General features: G+C 50.0%; 1 long non-coding RNA gene across 1 annotated transcript; it reads right to left on the bottom strand.

Annotated features, from left to right (window-relative positions):
- Positions 1–522: 522 nt before the first annotated feature.
- LOC147013139 (uncharacterized) lies at positions 523–7,955 on the bottom strand. Its single transcript, XR_015051210.1, has 3 exons — positions 7,859–7,955; positions 1,064–1,172; positions 523–895 (listed from the first exon to the last, which is right to left on the bottom strand). It is a non-coding gene; the product is annotated as an uncharacterized LOC147013139 (long non-coding RNA).
- Between the last annotated feature and the right edge of the window lie 11,175 nt (positions 7,956–19,130).

The following is a 19,130-nucleotide window of genomic DNA, read 5'->3' as shown; positions in this document are numbered from 1 at the left end:
TGACGTGAAGCGACTAGTTTGTCAGGTCGTGACCATGTCAGTTTGACTGATCTCTGCTTGTTTGGTGCTTCACGATCGTCGAGATGAGTCCATACTTAGACTGTAACAGGAAGTAAACATTTGAGATGAGTTCTGAACAGCTGCAAGATCATCTAGTCAATAAAACGACTACCTTGGGTTTCTGGTGTATTTTAGGTCAATGACATTATCTCGAAAAACGTTTTTAACCACGTTTGGTAAAAATAAATAAATAAAATAAAAACCCGCTTTGGATTCCTACCAACCCGTTTTTCATAACCTCTAACTTGCCATGTGTGCAACCCCACCATCCACAAGTCCTCAAAAGTCATCTACCCACCCCCTCCCTGCAAGCAAAAGCAAGTTCTCAAAAGTTCACGTGCCTCACGAAACATATATGATTATTTCAGCACAGTATTGCAGTACTCACAAAATTTCATGAAAGCAACCAACCTTTGTGTCGGTAACAAAATTGGCAATTTTTCTATTTAAAGAAAGCTACGTCAGAATAACAACACAGCAGTGCACACCAAACATGTCTTGAATGAGTGACTTTTGTTGTTAGTTTTTTATTTTTATTTTTTGAAAGCATCGAATACACTTCTTTACAAATCAAACAGAACAACAACACAGCAGTGCACACCAAACCTGTCTTGATTGACTGACTTTTGTTGTTAGTTGTTTTTTTTTTAATTTTTTTGAAAGCATCGAATACGCTTCTTTACAAATCAAAAAAACAAATGTTAACAAATATCGTTTTCCATAGTTAGTCCACACGTTCAATTTATTACGAACAACGTTTTTTGAAGCATTGTTTAAATATATACAGTAGTTGGAAAAAATTAACTCACCTTCAATAAACTCTTATATATATACCCTGGGAATATAAAACAATTCGACTTCAGTTTGATTACAAACTTCAATTTTCAGCCTCTATGAGCCTTTAATGCCAAACATGTAATCCATCCATCATTTGCTTCAAAAAAGAAAAATTTTGACACATTTATTTGTTAGACACCCCTCCCCCCAAAAAAATCCCACTGACCTTATTCTTCTCAGGAAACTCTCATCTCTCGAAAGATCCACATGTAACGCACTCACGTAACCACAGCACCAAGGCAGGGAACTTGCCGCGGTTCATGTACACCAGAGGTCTGTGAGGCCAAAGAACCGACACGGAGAAAAAAATGTGGCGATTTGATTTTGAAGTCCCGTCCAGATGGAAGGATAGAAAGGCAGAGGGTCAGAGGGACAGAGGGACGGATTGACTAAACCAACTTGCAGTGCCGTTATAAACTGGCCACAATTTGAGATAAACAAGACACCAAAACACAGAAACATCCAACTATTCACACAATATATTCTACAAAAACCAATGCCTAATGGGTATCTAAGGCTGTACTTATCGATATGAGGAGGAGGCGGTTTGATGGAGCTTAACCAAGTGCACAGAACATCGTGCGTCAGACTAGCGGAGTATGTGAAAAGCTTAACAGACTATTGGATAACATTTGCATATGAGCAAGAAAACAAGACCAGAAAAAAGGATCCATAATAAATTTAGCAAAAAATTCCCAAACCAGGCACAAATTACAGATACTACACAGGAAAACAAAAAACAGCCTCAACAAGAAAAAGGAGAACTACAAAAATAAATATCAGCAGATATACTTTGACAAATGGGAGAAGGACAAAAGAGCAGGAAGATTTTAAAAAGACCTTGACAGGAAAGGGATCGACAAGGAAGGCTCATTGGAATGGTGAAGAGGTCAAATTAGTTGGGATGGAGAACGAGTCATCATCAATACCCAAGACCAAGGACATTACACTAATGCCTTTAAGAAAATGGTGGGATTGTGCCAATTGGACAAATGCAGGTTTTGTGGGGTAGAAACAGAAAGTGCCAGTCACCTCCTTTCGGGATGTAAAAAAAACAACTCATGTCAGGACAGATGTACACAGAAAGACATGTCATCATCTATAGAGTAATCCACTGGCATATCTGCAAACATTTCAACATCCCAGTCCCAGAACAATCATGGAAACACAAACCAAATCCGATCCTTGAAAACGAACAAATAATGCTCACGTGTGACAAGAAGATCCAGTCAAGTGTAAACATTGTAGAGTAATCCACAGGCACATCTGCAAACATTTCACAATTTGTGACTGTGATGGGAATTTTTTGCTAAATTGATTATGCATCCTTTTTCTGGTCTTGTTTTCTTGCTCATATGCAAATGTCATCCAATTGGCAAATTTGTGGTATTCAGCTAAACACAGACAAGGTTACCCAGCAGATCATTCGGGGGGGGGGGGGGGGAGAGAAGAGTCGTCTAGCTCACAAGAGAGTAGTTGCCCGTGAAGTGAAAACGTCCTGAAATGTGTGCATGCATGTCACGTCTGTCGCCAGCACCCAGCCTTGACGTGCACCCTCTCACGAACAGCCTTGAACACCAGTCGACGTCTGGGAGGGCACCGAGATCGTCTGTCGTGGGTTTATACCCTGGTGCTGCGACACGGGCGGCTCCTCACACTTCACGAAACCGGTGACATCCATTGACCCACACGATCCATCAGTGACTGACCCACGCCTCACACGTTGGTGACCAACCCGTGCCTCACTCGTTGTCGGTGCTGCTCACACCCACATGCTCGCTTGCACAAGCACTGGGAAAGACGAATTGTCTTGTTGTTGGCGCTGGTCAGACACCCACACGCGCACCACACACTCGCTTGCTGACTTGCATGCTTCCTCGCTTGTATGCTTCTTCCCTCACACGCTTCAACTCTCGCTTTCTTCTCCTCAGGACGGACCACCAATTCGTTTTTATATATGTGGCTCGTCTCTGCAGGCGCAGAGTTCCCCAAAGCTCACCCCGCCCCACTTTCGCACGGTTACCATGACGACCTGTGCGCTCTCCAAAAGGTGGGCGTCTGCGCTCGCGAAATATGTGCGTAAACGTTGCTGAGGAAAAATAAGGGCAACAGCACTCTCGAAAGAAATGCGTGTAAACGTGCCTGTCGTAAAGAAAAAAAAAAAAAGCTTCCCATAAGAGAGGGGATCTATCCTTTACCCTTCTCAACGCATCACATTTAAGATCCCATTAGACATGGGGATGGGGCTAATCTGAACATGCATTTAAGGAAATAACTGTCTGAGGTCCTGGATGTGTGGATGCATTCATCAGATCGGATTCTAAAATCCGTAACAATATATATATATATATATATATATATATATATATATATATATATATATATATATATATATATATATATATATATATAATAAATGACCGTTTTTACAGCCATTTTTCCTTGCTGTGCAGAGGTTAGGCTTTTTTTTTCTTGAGGAAATGTTTTATGGCCGGATACCGTTACTGACGCCAACCCTGGTCGCCTCTTACGACACACAGGGATATGGTACACCTATTCTAACCGGGGCATACACCGGGACCAGTACACTGGTACTCACTTCGCCGACCTCAGAAGGATGACAGGCTGAGTCAACCCCCTGGTGTTAATTCAGCAGCCAACGGGGCTTGAACTCAGGACCCTGGGATCGCAAGCCGCCACCCTTACCACTAAGCCAACACCAGGCAATATATATATATATATATATATATATATATATATATATATATATATATATATATATATATATATATATATATATATATATATATATATATATATATATATATATATATATATATAGTCGTGTGGATTTGGTTTGAATCCCGCTCCTGTCAGGAGTTGTCGTCGCGGTGCTGGGGTTCAAATCCCAGTACCAAAATTTGTGGTAGCCAGGCGGTTAATACCGACAAACCTCTCTGGACGGTTGAGCAGTCCCTATTCCTCGAAGGTGGACACGCTCATGCGCATGGATTTCAGCTCACGCTCGAAGTGTATGGCGGAGGGCAACGCCGTTGTATGGGGGAAGACAAAAGAGCCCAGTGAGGGCAATAGCGGACGGAGGAGTACTCTGATTGGAACGGAAGGAGGATTATGGAGGATGGCCAGCACGAGAGGGTTTGATCAGCAAACCGCACTACAAATACATGAAATGCGGTTTCGTTAAAAGGGAATACATTTAATTTGAAACACAAATATTTATAAAGGATATTAATGAAGATGAAATGAAACATATAATTAATTAAAAACTTAATAATAACTCATTTGATCTCTTTTAATAACTCCTTTGATCGAGGCTTCGCACACACGACGCAAGCACAGACAAAGGGTTACAAACGAAAATAACCCCCCCCCTTTTAAAATAAACCGGTACTCAATCTGGACAAGCGCTGGGCCCTCCTCGATTTGGTGTTGGGGAGCTTTGTTCGGCACGTGCCCTCGCAAGCAAAATGGCGCCGTCTCTTGTCGAGCCCGGGAGGAAGGTGCCTCCACCATCCACGTGCACACACGGGCAAAATCGCGCTTCACTTATCGCAGCTTTCCACACTCTGTAGTGTCGTGGAAGGGATGCTTAGAAGGCAGACACGAGTGGAGGAACAGTCGAGCCCGGCTTTGTTGCACCAGCGCGAGCGCGGGCGTACTTTGCCCGCAGCTCTCCTTTATTACGTACTCAAGGCACTCACGAGCCGCGGCGACTACGGCACCCACTACCACGCCTCAGGCGGCGCGCACTCCTTATATCCCTGGCAGACACCATGATCATACCGACCACTCCCCCCACCATCATGCCCTGCCCCACAGGCCCGCAGGCTACACCACACTCCTCTCTCCTAAAACTATGATTATTAAATGATCATCATCATAATAAGCATAAGCAGCACGAAATTCCAAGGTATAAAAGCAGACAAGGTACAAAAAAGAAACAGCAAAGTATAAAAGCACATCACATCATATAACGTGTCGATGCGAGCGAGTGGAGCTGCAACGGCCAGGTTCCGAAGACTGAGTTGCACAATGCACCTACAAAACCCTGACCGCATTACCGATATGAAGCAGCAAGGCGAGACGCACAGCAGCACTACGCAGCAAAAGTGCCCCCAGGCGGCTCGTGCTTACATGCCCTCCGGCGAGGTCGCGGCGACCTCCCGAGCAAACCTCCCCCGGCACCATCAAACGCCTCCGGCCCACAAGGCGGCACATCTCCCCCAGCCAGACCTGAAGCAGATAAACATTCCGAGGCCGGAAGCCCGCTGTCTGGAAGCCGTGGCGCCAACGCTAGACCCGACTGACCTTGGGTGGGGGCGCTGAACAGCGCCGTTGACCGGATGCAAATTCCCCATAACAACCCATGCACCACAATCAGTTGAGATTCCAACGCATGTCCAAACGGCCTTGAGCGAAAACAGAGAGCCACGTCCCAGGCGCCAGGCACGTCTGACCTTGCCGAAACCAGAGGTGGGGGTAACGCTGAACAGCGCACCAGCCCTGGCTCCGAGTCGATCTTCGAGACCCACACGGCAGTTAGACGGTAGCAACTCCATTCAAACCACACTTCAACCACAGGCTCGTCATAAATCAATAAGAACATCGTTGGTACAATTGCAAACTCACTTTCCCGTACAGCGCGTTCTTTCGATAAAATCCCTGCACATGACAAAGCAGCCACCTGCGGCCCGGGGCAACGGGAGGCCAATAAAACCTCTTTATTTTCCACCATCTCCCCCAAAGCCTCCACATCACATTGATCATAATGCAAATCCCATCGATTGATCTCAGGCAAACCTATTCTCACACATGAACTGTCGGCATTTATTTCAACAACGTTAAACCGCATCACTCGAGCAATGAAAAACAAATATGCAATGAACAGCAACCCATAACCCACATCACGAGTCCGTCTCTTGGTTGTCGACTCGATGTTGCGAACCGTGACTTTCTTGAACGCGACGGGCTCGCTGCAACTCCCCGTTGAAACTGCCCGAACAACACAGGCGCGCCTTGCACCATGAGCGCAGCCGAAGCGCGAGAGCTCAGCGCGAGAGCTGGCACGGCTCCCGTTGCTCCCGAACCGCACATCAACGTTGCAGGCAGCAACGAACGGCCGCTCCCGCTGCATCGATGCGGCTCCCGCCGCCAGAACCTCGCCCTCGGAACTCGAAGACAGCCTCGAAGGGAGCACCGGCACACCTGGAGGTACGAACTGGAGATCCAGCCCGAGGTGCGTCAACCAGTCCCGACCCAAAAGGGCGGGCCCCTCCCCTCGCACCACAAACACCGAGAGTCGGGCGCTTCGACCCCGGTAGAGCACCGAGATGTCGGCCACCGCAAGCGGTGCAATCGCTTATCCGGTGTACGTGCACAGCGACAAGGTCGTCTCGACTAGGCGAACACCGCGAAGACCACGAGCCGCCCGCTCGCCCATGACCGACACTGCAGCTCCAGTGTCCACGTAAAACACGGTCGGCTCGCCATTCACTTCGACCTCCACCGTGATCGGTGCTGTCACCTCCGGACCAATGGAAAACAGACTCAACATCGGTTGCATCTCCTGCTCCGGCCCGCCGGCATCGCCATGCCCCGGCTGCAGGCCGCTCCCCAGGTCACTGGGGTCCTCCCGCACCTCGCCATCCAAGACCCCAATGGAGGCCCCCGCCATCCAACACACATGCTTCAAATGTCCCACCTTGTGACAATGCAAACACACGGTGTTTTTATACGGGCACACTCGTCGCAGGTGCGGACCCCCACACCCCCAGCACCACTGGAAATCCACCTCGCTCCCGGTGCGGCCGCGCTGCGGCGTGCGCCCCGGCCCGCACCGCCAGACACGCGTGCGACCTGTGGCACCTGGGTCATCGCGTGGACCCCGGGATGTGCGACCTGTGGCACCTGGGTCATCGCGTGGACCCCGGGATCAGCCGACATGTCCCAGCTGGAGCTACTCATGACGTCCTGGCCAGCGATGGTGCGGATATCCGTGAGCGTTTGCTCGACAGCCGAAGCAGTCCCGACCGCTGAGTCGAATGTGACGTCGGTCATCCGCAGGATGGCTGCTACCATCTTCACGTCTCGTAGACCCGAAATAAAACGATCTCTGAGCCGTGCCGGACGCTCCTCTGCTGTGAACTTGCACGGCACGGCCGAATGCTTCACCCGTGCCACGAAATCTGCAACGCGCTCCTCGGCACCCTTCGCGAGGTGATCGAACTGGTACCGCGCGAGCTGCAATGACTTCTCTGGCGCCAAGTGGGTCTTCATCTTCTCCACGATGTCCTGAAACGATAGCCCGTCATCACTGGGCTTATCCGGAGCCACCAAATCACTCAGCAGCCGGTAGTGCTCCGTCGATAGCGAGGCGAGCAAGATCGACTTGCGCTTGCCTTCATCATCTACATCATTCGCGCGGAAGTAGCAGCCCAATTGTTCAGAAAACAATTCGAAGTCATCTCCCCCGAAGACGGGCACGCGTCCGTGCGCCGTGCCCCGACCCTCTGCCATGCTCGTGCTGGCGACCCTTGGCTCCGTAGCCTGGAACCGCACGGGGTGCGCTGCGTTACTCGCTGCCGATCCGAACGCCACCACCCTGCACACGCCGATCCGAACAGACTCGTCGCCAAACTGTAGTGTCGTGGTAGGGATGCTTAGAAGGCAGACACGAGTGGAGGAACAGTCGAGCCCGGCTTTGTTGCACCAGCGCGAGCGCGGGCGTACTTTGCCCGCAGCTCTCCTTTATTACGTACTCAAGGCACTCACGAGCCGCGGCGACTACGGCACCCACTACCACGCCTCAGGCGGCGCGCACTCCTTATATCCCTGGCAGACACCATGATCACGCCGACCACTCCCCCCACCATCATCATGCCCTGCCCCGCAGGCCCGCAGGATACACCACACACTCTACACACGCAAGTCTGTCCAGCACCTCCTTGATCGGCTCTGCTCGATGTGCTCTCATCCGAAACCTCCTCGTCAAGCACACACACACTCGCTCCTCCTCTTTCTTATCACCCTCTGCCTCCTCCGCCGCCGGGGCGTAGCCTCCTCTCCTCCAAACCCAGGAAGGCGGGGCTTCTCCTGTTGTTGTTGTTGTTGTTGTTGTTGTTGTTGTTGTTGTTGTTGTTGTTGTTGTTGTTTCACGTTCCCTAGCTTCCGGCGTGGTTTCGAATATAAAAATATCGGGAAAATCACAGAGGGTAATCCACGGACTTCTTATAATGACCTGGACCAGCAATGGCATCCACTCGCAGCAGTGAGAACTGAAGTCACCGGAAATGGCTCGGCGGCCATGTTGCGTTGCCACTCGCTAGTCGCGCGCAATTCAAAAAACCTGTCGATGCATTCAGAGATTAAACTATTTTGAACCGGTAAACGTAAAAATGCCACAGTGCGTGGCGTTCGGATGCAATAACAAGTCTGGGAAGAGCTCCACATTCACCTTTCATCGTTAAGAATGCGATTATTGATGCATTTTTTTCTCTTTCAATCGTCAATCTATTTTTAGAGTATTATTTTAAGAAGTTACAATTTAAACGCTAAACGCCAGTATAACAATCCAAATGATGGCAAAGTACAGTCAATAATTTGAAAGAAAATGTAAAAAAACGATATTATCCAGGAATACGCCGGAAATGAGTTTTCCAGGCGTCGAGAATTCAATTTTTTTCTCTCATACAGCACATCACATCTGTGAGTGCTATACAAAGATTCGTCTCCACCATGTTGTTCGAACCATGAACACTGGGATTGAAAGATAAACCCATCAGGAAAAAAAATTCAGCAAACTGATCCTATTTGCGCATCAATAGTTTACTAAACATTTGCATTGAAGTGTTTCTCCTAGGTTCAAACATATATTATGTTTCAACCTACTGCGATTATAATAGTTGATCGTCATCTTCTATAGGTCAATGCATATTAAAGCAGTCTCATTAGTGTGTAGGTTATAGATCATGTTTATTAAGGTTGTTCAATGTCTGTTCGATGTTTTCATGATTGATCAATATATTATAGGCCATACAGGGTAGCTTTAAGCTACTCACATAGGGGGGTAGCTTTAAGCTACCCACTATGGCCTATAATATATTGATCAATCATGAAAACATTAATGAGACTGGTACTGGTTCAATATGCTTCGACCAACTACAGAAAGCTACCCTCTATAATTTACACATATTAATAGGAGGCCATAGGTTAGTCTGTAGATTATAGATCATATTTATTAAGGTTGTCCGATGTCTGTTCAATGTTTATATGATTGGTCAATATATTACTAATTATAGGCCATAAGGCCTATTATTAGAGGGGCTAGCTGAAAGCTCCCGCCTTATGGCCTATAATAATACAAACATTATAGGCCATAGGGGGTTAGCTATACACATTACACATTACACTGATTATCATCAGATCATATGACATACGATATGATAATCATTAATGAGAATTGTGACACCTCATACTCACTCACCTTATTGATTCGTGCTGCAGAGCTTATATTAGCTTGGTCGTGATAATGGGCGGTGGAGACTGTTGTTAGTGAAATGAAAATTCTGTTCTTCTTATTAAGCTGTACAAAAATGTTGTTTCCAGCGAGAAATTCGGCACAGATTAATATTGTTGCGAATTCGCACTCGCCGGCGTGCGAGCGGCCACGTAACTCGAATCGCGGCACGTCGCCCACCGGACGGACAATTCCGTCGTGACCCTCTCGGACTAACGCCGGGAACTAGTCACGGGTGGGCCTTTCGGCCTCACCACGATCGTGCCAATCGGCCCCCCGCATGGGATAGGGTTGTTCGCCAAATTCGACCTGCCTAAGTACCCACACGGAGGGTAGACCGGGCGATCGCACCTCGCCGCAGGTCGACTTCGGACACGGGCCACTTTAAGCGACCCGTTCCGTACTATCGGGATAACCGAGCGGTGTTATCGTCAACCTCGACGGTTCCGATTAATTATCGGGCGTATTTAGCCCACTACCAACCCTTTACGTGAAGTAAGATGGAGATTCAATAAAGGAAAAGACGAAGCGAAACGGGAAAACAGTTCAACATAAAGCACATTTATTTCGCGATGAACGGAAAGCACACATATACAATTACACCAAAAGCAAATGTAAAAGAAGAAGAAGAAACACACAATAATACACAAAAAGCAAAACACAATGCAGATATACCACCGACTACCGAGCACACGGCAACACTTATACAGTTTTACTTCATAGACGGCGCTGACAACACATATACTCAAAGCAAAAGAAAAAGGGACCACCCTCCACTATGAGGGGGCAGACGGCCTGGGGCCGAGACCACGTCGAGCCTACCCGTCTGGTGAGGAGCCGCAAAATGGCGCTGGCGCCCCGACTCCGCGGGCCTCGCTGGGACTTCCTGGTATGGGGTGGGAACGGGGCCCCCTTCTCGCACTATCTCAGCGCGGGGGGAAACAGGAGGGGGTTGTTGATGCTCGGGGGAAGGAGGATATCTCCCTGTCTCGGGTCCCGCGACGAGCGTCTCCACCACGACCTCGGTCGCGCCGCCGGCCTCTCCCTCCGCAGCTCCCCGACTCCGACACGAGCACCCCCTCGACCGCCTTCGCCGCCGCCGCCACCTCTCCACAGCTCTGTCCAACCGCCTTCTCCGACTCCTCTCTTGACTCGTCCCAACTCTTCACTGACTCCGAACTCTTCACTGACTCCGACTGACGAACGCAGCCCCTTATATGTCCCGTGGCCGCGCTCCTTCACCTTCGACCCTTTACCTCCGACCCTTCACCTCTAACTGGCTCCCCATTGGACCAAGGAAAAGTGGGCGTGAATGCTTTTTGATCCATGAATTTGCATATAGCGATATTACTCCAACGCACCTGGAGGCGGGGCCAAATCGCCCCACGCTCGCCGATAGGACGGAACAGAAGTGGGCGTGACTCGTTTTTGATCCGTTTTCTTCGGAAAGGCTGTGCCTCTGCACCCGCTGCTCGGTGCGCGCCCTGCACGAGTCCAGTATCGGTGCCCACAAGCGGCGTGGGAATGACGGTGATGCGATGGTTGCAAGGGCGAGTTGTGACGGTAAAGGTCGTGGCTGTTGTTGTGAAGCGGCGTTGCGGTTGGTGGTTGTTGTGTGATGGCTGTTGAGACGTGGTTGGTGGTGGTATTAATGGCGGCTGGTCCAAAATAAAGATAGTAAAAGAAAAACGGCTATCTAGAAGGGTCGCAGCCCGCATGAATGACATTTATTCCCTCTAAACAACGGGTTTGGGCCTAACTACACATATACTTACCGAGATATCTCACCTAAGGGACCTGAATGGTGGTTTGCGAATTTCGTCAACCACAACAATATATATATATATATATATATATATATATATATATATATATATATATATATATATATATATTGTGGATACTTTTTCACTCACCCTCGTACACATCTATGTAGATATATATATATATATATATATATATATATATATATATATATATATATATATATATATATATATATGTATATATACAGGGTGTCCCAAAAAAATGTACTCACATTTTGACTCCTCATAACTCTTTGAATTTTTCATTTCTTTTCAGATCAAATTGACCCTAATAATGGCAGAAGTATGACTAGGTTTTGAAGAAAGAAAATTTATCATAAAGTGCTACTGGAAGCAGGAAAACATCATGGAAGTGCAAAGACAATTTAAAAGACATTTTCACCAAGTTCCACCAACGTGACGCACCATTGCTCGCATCCGAGATAAGTTTGAAACAGATGGAACTGTGCATGACGTCCATAAGGAGTGTTCAGGAACGCCACGGTCATCAACCATCCCCGCAAAGTAAAATCATTTGCTGGAAACCCTCCACCGATCCCCACGGAAATCTGTACGACAAATGGCTCGTGAGACAGCGTTTTGCATTTTGAAGCGAATTAATTGGAAAAGTTACATTCCAAAATTAATCCACGCTCTAAATGAAGACGATCCTGACCGGAGAGCTGAATTTTGTGAGTGGTACCTGGGCAAATGCGAAGAACATGCAGCATTTCCATCCAAAATTGTTTGGAGCAATGAGGCCAGCTTCAAGTTAAATGGCTCAATTAACCGACACAATTGCTCGTACTGGGCTCCTGAAAATCTGCATGTTACTATGAAACACCATTTAAACGTACCAGGGGTTACTGTGTGGTGTGGGATATCAGCATTGGGCATCCTAGGGTCATTCTTTTTTGACCAAACTGTCACTGGGGATGTTTACTTAAACTTGCTGCACGAATCCGTCGGTCCACGTGTCGAAGAGATATTTGGTGACGAAGAGATTTGCTTTCAGCAAGATGGAGCACCTCCCCACTGCCACTGTGATGTAAGGGCCTATCGCGACACAACTTTTCCAAACAGATGGATTGGGTGAAAGGGTAGTGTTGAATTCCCTGCGTGTTTCCCAGACCTCACTCCAATGGACTTCTTTTTATGGGGACATCTCAAAGATAAGGTTTACGGCTCAAAACCAGAAACAATCGATCAGCTGAAAGAGGAAATTGAAAGACAATGTCTTGCAGTTCCAAATGAAATGATTCGTAACGTTGTTGAATCCATTTGTCTGCATTATCTGCTGTGTTTGGAACGTGATGGTCGTCAGTTTGAACATTTGTAAACATGCATTTATCCATTTATACATTTAACCATTAATCTTGTTTCTAAGTCAATAAACAACGCATTTATTATCATTTAAAGAGTGAGTACATTTTTTTGGGACACCCTGGATATATATATATATATATATATATATATATATATATATATATATATATATATATATATATATATATATATATATATACAGTATAGATAGATGTATGCATATATGTTTCCGAAATACAGCCAAAATGGTACGCGATAGTGCAAAAATTTTAGGGCCATCTTACTCACCATTCTCCTGCGGTGTGCAGTATCAAGTTTCGGGCAACGAAAAAATTATTAAAAAATCAATTCCCGATTCAGTGAAGTACTCTTCAGGATTATTTGACCAATGCAACAACCTCAGCGGTAGAGTTCGCTGGAGCTATTTTTTTTTCTTGAAATGATTTTTTTCATCAACCGGTCACAACGGGAACCCAACGGGTTCACGGATCATCGAGTAAAACCGAAAAATACGGGTGGATGGTAAACCCTCATCGAGATGAAGTATCGGTTGACTGATGTGAGTATGTGAATATGTTTTCTGACAAAGTGAAGAGCTTGCTGTCAAACCTCGACTCAGATTCGGCAACCGGTCCAGATGGCATCAGCCCTTGTGTCCGAAAAAGCTGCTCCTCTGCTCTTACTCACCCTTTATCTGTTCTATTCACACTCTCATTTGCTCAAGGTCATCTGCCATGTGCTTGGAAATCAGCAAACATTCCTGCCCTGCATAAAAAAGGTGCAAAAACAGATCCCTACAACTACAGACTAATCAGCCTTCCGCCAATCATCAGCAAGGTTATGGAATCCATCATCACTTCAGACATTAAATCCTTCCTCTTATCCAATGGCTTTATTTCTGATCATCAATTTGGTTTCAGACCAGGTCACTCTACCCTGGATATGCTGCTTCTGCTCTCACAACAATGGATGGAGGTCCTCAATGCCAGACAGGAAATCGGAGCCGTATCCCTCGACATATCATGTGCTTTTGACACGGTCTGGCACCCTGCCCTACTCACCAAACTCTCTTCCTATGGTATTGTTGTGGTTACCAAATTCGCAAACCACCATTCAGGTCCCTTAGGTGAGGTATCTCGGCAAGTATATGTGTAGTTAGGCCCAAACCCGTTGTCTAGTGGGAATACATGTCATTTATGCGAGCTGCGACTCTTCAGGATAGCCGTTTTTCTTTTACTATCTTTATTTTGGACCAACCGCCATGATTACCACCACAACCACAACATCAACCACCAACCACAACGCCGCTTCACCACAACCGCCACGACCTTCACGTCACACCTCGCAACCGTAGCATCGCCACCGTTCTTGCCCCGCTGTGGGTACCGGTGTTGGACTCGTGCAGGGCGCACGTTGAACAGCGTGTACAAAATCACGGATTTTGTGCTTCAAAAACGGATCAAAAACGACACACGCCCACTTTTTGCCGTCCAATCGGTGAGCGAGGGGCGATTTGGCCCCGCCTCCAGGACGATCGATATATGCAAATTTGTGGATCAAAAAGCCTTCACGCCCACTTTTTCTCGGGCCAATGGGGAGCGAGGTGAAAGGTCAAAGGGAGGGGGTCAAAGGCGAAGCTACGGGGGGGATAAAAGGACCGTGTTCGTCAGTCAGAGCCGTGTGGAAGTCTGGAGCCCGAAGCCTGCAGTAGCTGGAGAAGCTGAAGAGAGTCGAACGAGGAGAGCCCAAAGAAGAGTCCAGGGTGGAGAGTCCAGAGGCGGAGAGGCGGCAGCGGCGAAGGCAGACGAGGGGGTGCTCGCGTCGGTGCCGGGAGCTGCACGCCCGAGGGAGGCCGGCAGCGCGACCTGGCCGAGGTGGAGATGCACACCAGGGATAATAAAGATCCTCTATACCCCGAGCATCAGCAACCCCCTCCTGTTTCCCCCCGCGCTGAGATAGTGCGACCAAGGGGGCCCCTTTCCCACCCCCTGCCAGACACTGTCCGCGAGGCCCGCGGAGTGAGGCGCCATCGCCGCTCCGCGTCTCACCACCAGACGGGTAGGCGTGACCCGGTCTCGGCCTCAGGCCCGCCTCATCCTTGAGGGTATTCTTTCCTTGGTTTTGGGTATGTGTTGTCGGCGCCGTCTGTGAAGTAGAATTGTATAAGTGTTGCCGTGTGCTCGGTAGTCGGTATTAGCTCTGCATTGTGTTTTCGCTTTTATATTTGCTTTTTGTGTAAATGGAATTGTGTTTTTTCTGTGTGCTTTTGGTGGAATTGAATATGTGTGCTTTCCGTTCGTCGCGAATAAATGTGCTTTAGTGTTGAACTGTTCTCCCGCTTCGCTTCGTCTTTTTCTCCCATTGAATCCTCATCTTGCTTCACGTAAAGGGTTGGTAGTGGGCTGAATACGCCCGATAATTAATCGAACCGTCGAGGTCGACGATAACACCGCTCGGTTATTCTGATAGTACGGAACGGGTCGCTTAAGTGGCCCGTGTCCGAAGTCGACCTGCGGCGAGGTGCGATCGCCCGGTCTACCCTCCGCGTGGGTACTTAGGTAGGTCGAATTTGGCGAGCAACCCTATCCTACGCGGGGGCTGATTGGCTCAATCGCGGTGAGACCGAAAGGTCCACCCGTGACTGGTTCCCGGCGTTAGTCCGAGAGGGTCACGACTGGATTGTCCGTCCGGTGGGCGACGTGCCGCGATTCAAGTTACGTGGCCGTCAGCACGCCGGCGGGCGCGAATACCGCAACACTGGTGTCAGGTCGTGCGATACAAATTCATCGCCCTCCTCGCGGCACTGGTATCGGAGAACAGGAAAACGGGCTCTCCTGTCTCCGGCTAAATTCACGGGAATCGGTCCAGGGGTGAGAGAAGCGACCCCCGATTCCCTCCAAATTACGAGCGAGTTAAATTAACCCTTCACGAGAAGCAAGATGGCGTCTCAAGGCGAGCGGGAGCCGGGGGTATTAGAAATGTATATGTGTAGTAATGTAGAATCCATGGTCCAGGATGGAATCCCCGTGCAGGAAATGTTGATTGTGCAGGAACACGGACTCGCCCAACTGAACCCAGGGCCCGAGGTGGGTGCGGCAGCGGCCGCGGTGTATGACACCTCCCCCCCCTCTCCACCAAGACCCTTCCCCAACCCCTGCCGAAACGGCTCACTCAAGCGCACCCGACATAGCCCAGCTATGCGCCATGCTGGCGGCAATGACAACGAGGATGGATGCGAATACACAACAAATGAACGAAAAAATGGATGCGAATATGAAAAAAATGGATGAAAAGATGGATACAAATGAAGTGAAAACGACGATGGATGCGAATACACAGCAAATGAAGGAGGAAATGAAAAAGTTCCGGGGTGAGACGCAGAACATGGGCCGATGCCTGCAGGCGGGCATGAAGGCCGTGACAAAGGAAATAATAGTTGAGACAAGGGAGGTAAAGGGTGAAGAGTTGGCAGAGACACGGGAGATAGAAAAAATAGAGGAAAGACTACACGAGGAAGACGGGGTAAGTGACGCGCACACACACACGGAGGTAGTGGAGGATAATGGGGGTAGCTCGCGCACACACACACGGAGGTAGCTCGCGGAGCGTGCAGGGACCCGGTGCGAGCAGCTGGATGGCCTCCTCCAGGAACAAGGGGAGGGAGTATGCCCCCTTGAGGCGGATCACGACCAGGTGAGTTCGGTCGTGCTTCGCGAGGTTGAGGGGACGGGTGCTGTGGACGGGTGCACGGAGAGCTTGGGGGGTGTAGAGGCCCCGGAGACCCTTGTGGGGACACGAATCCCCAGTGTGGTTGTCCCTGTGTGTGTGGTGCAGGGTGTGAGTGCGTCCCCGTGTGTGGAAGCGACCCCGAGTGTGAGTGGTGTGGTAGCGATGGTGTCGGAGTACGTGCTTCCCAGCACGCCGTGTGTGAGTGAGGCACGGAGTGTGAGTGAGGCACCGCGGGTGAGTGCCCTCGCGTGTGTGAGTGAGGCACGGTGTGTGGATGAGGCACGGAGTGTGAGTGAGGCACCGCGGGTTAGTGCTCCCGCGTGTGTGGGTGAGGCACCGTGTGTGGAAGAGACCGCGTGTGTGAGTGTCGCCGTGTGTATGAGTGAGGTACCGCGGGTGAGTGCCCCCGCGTGTGTGGATGAGGCACGGAGTGCGAGTGAGGCACCGCGGGTGAGTGCCCCCGCACGCGTGAGTGAACGGCCGTGTGCAAGGTCGCTGTGTGCAAGGGAGACCGTGTGTGTGAGAGAGCGGTATGAGAGGGAGATGTCGGTTGGCATGCGGGAGCACGCAGCCGCGTCTCCCCGTGTGAATGTGATGGAGTGGACTGTGTGCGTCGTAACACGCAGGTATGCGTGTGTGGAATGGAGACGGAGACGGCGACAGAGGAGAGAAAGCCGTGTAGCGGCTGTAGCTGTTTCGGGGACCGTGCCGGGTTCACCCAGCAGTGAGCACGCGGTTCGTGCTGTGCAACGCACGAGACCACCACGTGCTCGCTTGCGAGAGTGAAGTCCCGGTCCGGAAACGCACGCGGTGGATTTGCCGATCCCGCGGACGGACAAAGTTTAGGCAGGTAAATGGATTTGGACCGGACGGGTTCTCCACGCGATCGTGTGTGTTGAGCTCCAACGGGCAAAGCACACGTGTTCGCGTGGGGAACCCCTCGAGACGTGGGGCTTGTTTTTTTTTTATGCGCACGGTGACGTCATGGCTGCACGTGGGGTTGGAATCCGGCAGGAGGGGTATCTCTGCCGGATGGTCCCGTCCAAGGAGGGACGAGGAACACGTGCAGCTGCATGACGTCACGGGCAGGTGCAAAGTGCGCGAGCTCTGAGTTGCCGCGCAGGTGCTGCGCATGAAAAAAAAAAAAAAAGGCAAGCCTCACTTTCGGGTGTACAGGATTCCTGGGCAAGGGGTGAAAGACCCCCTTAACCTGGGCACAGGATGGAAACTAGTTAGGGGGAAGGGTTAGCTTAGCTGGACCGACTTCATGGGGCAGGGGTAAGTCCTCATGGAGTCCGTGGAATGGATTAGTTAGAGGGATTGTAGCCAGATTTAGGATGGGAAAATGGGAAATGATTTTTGATGATTTGGAGACAGAGACAGACCTGTGAATGTGTAGAGTTGACGTAGTTTAGCTACGTAGTGTTAAAAGGAACGTGCTATTAGTGTAAGGGACGACGTGGGAGCACGAGTTAGTTAGGGGAGGTAGTTAGAAGGATGGCAGAGTTCAGTGGTGTGTGTGTTGAAGAGTTGGTGAGTGAAGTGGAAGCATGAGGTGAGCACTTGTTGAGTGAGTGAGGCCAGCGGGTCTGTGTGAATGGAGCGAATGGGGAATGCATGGTGCGATGAGTGATTGGGGGGAGGAGTGACTCCCGCCCAAGGGACCCCCGGGGTCAGTGTAGAGTGAGTTAGCTGGGTTAGTTAAATTGAAAAATGGAGGTCGTTTTGCTGTTGGTGGGAAAGTAGGCTCGAGACCCATTTGGAGGGGTGCAGGAGCCCTGTTGACGGGCTTGGGAGCGTGGCTGCGAAAGGTGAGTATCGCTGAGTGGGTACCCCGGGCACCAGGCTAGTCGGCCGTGGTAGGCCAAGGGCCCATGGGGGGCCGGGATAGAGTAGTGGGCACGGGTGCGCCTGCTTGGTGCGGGGGCCCGGGGCGCCATTAGCCGCGTGGGCAGTGTTGTGGGCACGGGTGACCCTCGGAAAGGGGCCCGGGAGGCCGGCCTGCCACGTGTGCGTTTCAGGGGAGGTGCCATGGTGGGCACTCCCCGGTGTTAGGGAGCTGGTAGGCTCGGAGGCAGTGTAGTGCCCGGGGGTGCCATAGCGGGAGAATCGGCAGAGGGTCGTGCCTGCCAAAGGGAGCCACGTGTCCCAGCCAGGAGACCGTGTGAGGGCACGGAGAGAAAATTGGGGGGCGAGGCCCGAAATTGTGAGGACACCAACACAGGCGACGGGAATCTGGGTTGTTAGAACCAATAGTTTAAGCGAGAGGCGCTTGTTGAAAGCCCCGGGGTAGTTTAACAGTTAATGGTTAGGGTAGATTAGGAGATGTACCCCTCCGCACCATCCATCCCCTCGCTGTCGTTGTGGGCCGCTGGACCCACTTTGGTTATAGATCGCCGAACTCTGAGGAGGCCATTCTGAGGCTTCGTTGGGCCTCGACACAGGACGTTAGCTCTCCCTTATTCCCCTCCGGGAAGGGAACGTAGGGGTTGGGAGTAGGCTAGGTGACAGGATAGGTTAGCCGAACAAGGACGATAAAGGGGGTTAGGGGACGATTTATAGAGGGGAAGTAAACATAAAAGTAAAAATAAAAAAATAAGTTGGGGCTAAATTGGGGTTTGACAAATTAAGGGAGTGGGTATGTACAGTGACAGGCAAAGGCGATAGGTTGGGAGGGAGACAGGTAGGTAGGTCCGAGCCCGCCTTCCAAGTGGCCAGCACCACCGCACTCCCTCCACCAACCTCCATTGAACGGCAAAGGCTGGCCAACTTCATCGGCTGGCCGTGTTTTGCTTCAAGGCGGAGGCCGGCCAAGTTCATCGGCAGCTGTGTGCTGC

The sequence above is a fragment of the Eptatretus burgeri genome, chromosome 14 (genome assembly GCF_056783735.1).
Source record: "Eptatretus burgeri isolate ZD-2024b chromosome 14, Ebu_testis_v1, whole genome shotgun sequence".
NCBI lineage: Eukaryota > Metazoa > Chordata > Myxini > Myxiniformes > Myxinidae > Eptatretus > Eptatretus burgeri.
Note: the sequence above shows the minus strand (reverse complement) of the source record. Positions and strands in the feature narration are given on the sequence as shown.